This window comes from Aedes albopictus, chromosome 2 (genome assembly GCF_035046485.1).
Source record: "Aedes albopictus strain Foshan chromosome 2, AalbF5, whole genome shotgun sequence".
Classification (NCBI taxonomy): Eukaryota; Metazoa; Arthropoda; class Insecta; order Diptera; family Culicidae; genus Aedes; species Aedes albopictus.
In genome coordinates, this window is record NC_085137.1 from 365,189,259 (window position 1) to 365,195,258 (window position 6,000).

Consider the following 6,000-nt stretch of genomic DNA (forward strand, 5'->3'; position numbering starts at 1 on the left):
AACAAGGCACGAAATCCACTAGTTCTACATTGGAATATAAAGTACATGTGGTGTAATGAACATAAACGTTTTTATTTTCAAAAAACTCGGTAATCGATTTTGTATGAAAAAATATGGTCAACATTTCAACTTTTTGTCAACAAAGTTTAAAATGTTGTTATTCTGTGATGCATTTATCAATCATTCTGATTTTTTGACAGGTTATTGTCCTAATGTGCTAATATTCATGAGTTGCATGTGAGGATTTGAACCTGATTGGTCAATTATTTTGGACGATATAGCAATTTTAGTACATGTCCATTTATTATACATATACATTTTTTCAAAAAGCGAGAGGCGATCCAGCCAAGGGCTGAAAGTCTCTTTAATAAAAACAAATCAATCAATCAAAAAGCTGAGTTTCTAAAAGTAATGAAGCAATCAAGTTGAAATGTTGTCCACAGGTAAAAGAATCATATGTCTTTCATTTCTCATCATTCTCAGTTACACGCTGCGTAGAGTATGGTCAACCCACCTCCAGTTTTGCTCCAGAATTTCTACCGCTATCGACTTTCAATGACACCGACTATGGAGCTTCGCATTGAAGATCCAATTGTGAGCAGTGCTGTCTTTTTAAAATCAAAGTTGGTTACTCAAGGCATCCAAATTTCAGTGCCTCTTACACTGGTACACCCCCAAGAAAATAAGGTCACACTCCTCCTCTTCTTGGCGTAACGTCCTCACTGGGACAAAGCCTGCTTCTCAGCTTAGTGTTCTATGAGCACTTCCACAGTTATTAACTGAGAGCTTCCTCTGCCAATGACCATTTTGCATGTGTATATCGTGTGGCAGGCACGAAGATACTCTATGCCCAAGGAAGTCAAGGAAATTTCCTTTACGAAAAGATGCTGGACCGACCGGGAATCGAACCCGTCACCCTCAGCATGGTCATGCTGAATACCCGTGCGTTTACCGCCTCGGCTATATGGTCACAATTGCACCTTATTAAGAAATATTCCGGGAAACCCCCTCTATGCACTATTATTTCATGATTCCATGGGTTTTTGAAATAATTGCTTGAAATTCTCCAGAAGTTCCTTCGGGTATAACTCCATTGATAAGAGTATTTTCCATGGCATTTATTCGGAAATTTCTCTAAACAATTTTCAAGAGATTCTTCTGAAAATTTCTCTAGGGATCTCTCCGATAGTTCCTTCAGGCATTGCTCGAAGCATTGCTTTGGACCTTCTTTCAAAAAGCTCTTTCAGATTTTTTTCTTTGATTCTCTCAACAATTAGGCTGCAAGAATTACTTCAGAATCTTTTTAGCAATTTCCAAGGACTATTGAAAGACATTTTTTATGAAAATCTAAAAAAGGGTTCCAAGTATTCCTCCAAAAAAGCATGTTTAAAATTTCTTCATTGTTTCCTAGAGTATCCTAGTTTGTATAATATATAAGGATTTTTTTGAGAAATCCTTTAGAGTTATCTCAAGGAGGTCTTCCAAGGATTCCTTCAGAAAGTCCTCCTCGGATCCCTCAGTAATGTATAGAGAGATTTTTCAAGAATTCCGTCAGTACCTTAGTCTGCGATTTGTGCAGGTATTTTTGAAGAGATTTCTTGCATTTTTTTCTAGAAATTCCTCCTGAAATTTCCTAAGAACTTTTCCTTGAAATTACTTGTAGAGTTGGTCCGGAAGCCTAAAAAAACTTGTTTTTTTTTAACAAGGCGATATCTTAAGGTCTTTGATTAGATGATTTCTTACGTTTAATCCTGGGCAATTCTTGAGGAATAGCTCTCAGAGATAAATTCAGAAATTGGTAAAGGAATTTTTGACCAGGAATTCCTCCCGAAAATTTCAAGAATTTCCTCTAGTAGATTTCAAAAATACACCAAGTTTAACATATTAGAAGGGTTATTGTATCCTGTGAGTCATATTTCTGATGAAACCTCAAAAGTGATTTCTGAAAAAAAATCCTAATAGAAGTTTCTGGGAAGATTTTCTTTTTTTGAATTTTTTCCTTGTTCCTTGTTTTTGCCTTTCTCGTACACCAAGGTGTACCGAAAGGCTATATGTTCACTCCAAAAACGAAAATTTGATAGAGCCCCCGGAGGGGTCAAGTGTTATATACCAATCGACTCAGCTCGACGAGTTCAGATGATGTCTGTGTGTATGTATGTATGTGTGTGTGTATGTATGTGTGTGTGTATGTGTACAAAAAGGTCACCTCATTTTTAGATAGCAAATATGAACCGATTTCAACGACCGATGGTTCATTAGATGGGGTACATTGTTCCATTGTTTCCTATTGAAAATGGTTCAGATCGGTCCATTCGTTCCGGAGTTATGGCCATTTAGGTGTTCCGGACCGGTACCCCACGAAGGGGCCAGATATAAAAATGCATCAAACCCAAGCAAGCGACCCATCAAAACACGGCATTTTCGATTATCTGATGAACGGGAAGTAGGAAAATAGTCTCTGACTATATCTGAACCGGTAGTGTTCCGGAACCGGTTCCTGGTGTCTCGCCGGAAGTGGCCAAATAAGAAAGTGAACATAACCCATGCATGCGACACGTCAAATAGCGGCTTTTTCGATAACCAGATGAACGGTAAGCGGGAAAATAGTTTCAGACCATGTTTGATCCGGTAGTGTTCCGGAACCGGTTCCGGATGTCCTGCCGAAAGTTGCCAATTAAAAAAGTGTACCAAACCTAGGCATATGACACATCAAAGAGCGGCTTTTTCAATAATCAGATGAACGGTAAGCAAGAAAATAGTTTCAGACTATATCTGAACCGATAGTGTTCCGGAACCGGTTCCAGCTGTCCCGCTGGAAGTGGTCAATTAAAAAAGTGAACCCAACCAACCCATGCATGCGACACATCAAAGAGCGGCTTATTCGATAACCAGATGAACGGTAAGCAAGAAAATAGTTTCAGACCGTATCTTAACTAATTGTATTCTGGAACCGGTTCCGGATGTCCTGCCGGAGGTGGCCAATTAAAAAGGTGAACCAAACCCAGGCATGTGACACATCGAAGAGCGGCGTTTTCGATAACCAGATGACCTGTTAGCAGGAAAATAGTTTCATACCGTAATCGGTTGTGTTCCGGAATCGGTTCCAGGTGTCCCGTCGGAAGTGACCAATTAAAAAACTAAACCAAAACCATGCATGCGAAACATCAAATCATCAAAAATGTTCGTTAACCAGATAAACGGGCAGCAAGAAAATATTCTATGACCACACTTAAGATTACCGGCAGTGTTGCAGAATCAGGATTGGATCCATTGCTGAAATTACGCAGGTGAACAAAATCGATGCAAGCGATTAATATGTGTAAAAGAACAAAATCTTGATAAAAATTTAAGCGATCTTGTCAAATTACACCATTTTAGATTCCTGAGGGCTCATTATACAGTAGGATGGATCAACGTTGTATGGATAAATTTAAATTTTATAGCACCAATCCCCTTTTGCGTCTAAAATTTCGTCGAACAATTTTGATGCAACTGGCTGAGCCCTCGCGCTCTGTAACACGGTTGAAATTTGAATGGGCTTCAATATGGGAAATTTCGATCGCTTGCACTTTTTTTGTCAAATTTTTCTAGCATCTTATAACTAATGATAATAAAATATAGGCTGAAGTGCGCAGAAAAAAATATGCCGAAATGTCTTGATAATGATCGGCATCCAGTGCTAGTTAAGGTGGTCAAGCAGTCAACTTAGAGGTTTGATATTTTTCAGCTCGACCTATACGTTTAAGGCTTAAATAACCATCATTCAGTCATCAGCAATCATCAATTTTTCAAAAGCAGTTTTCTTCCTCTAAATCACAAAACCGCCATTGAAAATTATTTGCCTGTTATCCAGATTGTGGCCAGAGTACAGTGATAAATTTTTATTAACATTGGTTGAGATTTCACAGAGAAACTGCTTTTGAGTTTTTGCTAAACGATGATGGTTTGTTTCCTCTTAACATAGCGTCGGAATATGAACCATCAATAAGTTTCCAAATTCGATTATGGCTTTGATAAAATTCTTGCTATTCTGAATAAGGCTGACACAAATTTCGGTTTTCTCTTAAATCCAGAGGGGTCCCCCCTTGGAAATTTTGGTCGGAATTCAACATTTTGAAGAAGGGTACAAATAAATAAACCAATATTTTTTTTTCAATTTTAAAGTAAAATTACAGTCTTCCACAAATGTTTTTATCAAATCCGATGAATTAAGCGAATTGCTTAATTTTTTGAGAATTTTTTCATAAAATACATTTATTATTTATCAACTCCACCCCTTATTGACGAGTCAACGAGCACTGTGACAAAAGAAGAAAATGAGATTTATGCCGTTCTAGAGTATTCTCAGGATTCAGGAACACTTCGGCTTATGGCGACGGAAAAAATGTTGAGTACATATTCGACGAGAAAGACACATTCACCACTAGGTGGATTAATCTGTTTTTTTTTGTTTTTTTTTTGAATTTGTGAAAAAAATGTGGTATTTGTAAAAAAAAATCTCAGAAGAATTCCTAAGGGGGTTTCAAAAGGAATCTCAGCAAGAATTTCTAAAAGAATCCTTAAAGAATTTCTTTAAAAAATCCTGAATCTCTGGATGAATATTTGCAAAAATCCCAAGAAAACTCATGAAGGAATCTCATGAGGATTTTCTTAAGAATTTCCTGGAAGCTCGTGGTGAAATTCAAAACAAAAAATCATAAAGAAATCAATTAACTAAATTCTTGGCGGATTTTCTGAAAGTATTCCTGGGGAAATTAGATAACCCACGGTGAAATAATAAGAGTTATCTTTGGAAGAAACTCCAGATAAATTTCTGGGAAAATATATAGAAAAATATTTGGAGGCCGGACTTGGAATTCTCGGACTAATTTATGGAGGAATCTAATAAGAAATTTGTGAGGGAATCACCAGAAATTTTTTAAAAGAATCTGTAGTAATCTTTGTAAGAATTTTTGAAGGAGTCGGTGGAAGATTTTCAATGGAAATCATTGGAGAAATTCTTGGAGTAACGGTTGATTTTCTTAAAGCACGGCTGAAAGCATTTCTGAAAGAATCCGTGAATGATTTCCGGAAAGCATTCTCATGCGGATTCCTGACAAAAAATCGGTTGAGGGATTTTTAAGGTAACCCGCGGAAGTTATTTTGAAGCAATCCATGGAAAACGTCCCAAAGAACTTTCAAACGAAATTCATGGAAGATTTTACTAAAAGGAAATTCTGGAAATTCTGGAGAATTTCCTAAAGGAACCCATGGAGTAAATCGGAAGGAATCCAGGGAATATATTTTTTTTAATGACCCTTAATTAAAAACTTTTGAGAAACATTGAAAGGACACTCGAATTTTCTAAAGGAATTAATAGAAGAATTCTTGAAGAGTGCCTTGCAGAAATCTCCGAAGACCTTCTGAAGAAACTCTTGCAGGATTTATGCACGATTTTTAAATGAATCCTTTGATAATTTTCTGGAGGAATCTCAAAATGATCCCTAAATAAATTCATGAAATAAACATTTTCGTGCAAGCTTTTCTAAAACAACCTTTTGAGAAATTTAAGACAATTTTCGAATGAATTTTGATAGATTTTTCCAAGAGCCTGAAAAATAATTTCAGGGGGGGGGGGGTTTGTGGACTAATCTTTGAGTAAATATTTGAAAACATTGATTTAAGTTTTAATATTGTGTTCCATTTTAACTTGTAAGTATTGTCCCAAATGAAATTCACATATGTAGTGCTCTGGCATAATAGAGCATCATAAGATCTCATCTGTTTCATCTTGAAGGACTACTCAGGTCACTTCGGACATTGTTGAACTAAAAGGCATGTGTAGACACTTCCCTAACATGTACATCAAATTGTAGACGGTTCATATTAAAACGAGATTCAGTATGCCCCAATAGGATTAGAAACTGCTAGACAAAACTCAAGCTCTGAAAGCATCTAACGCTGCGAACAAAAAGGCAACCTGCCAGACAAAACACGATAATAGGATTTACTGATGGATCA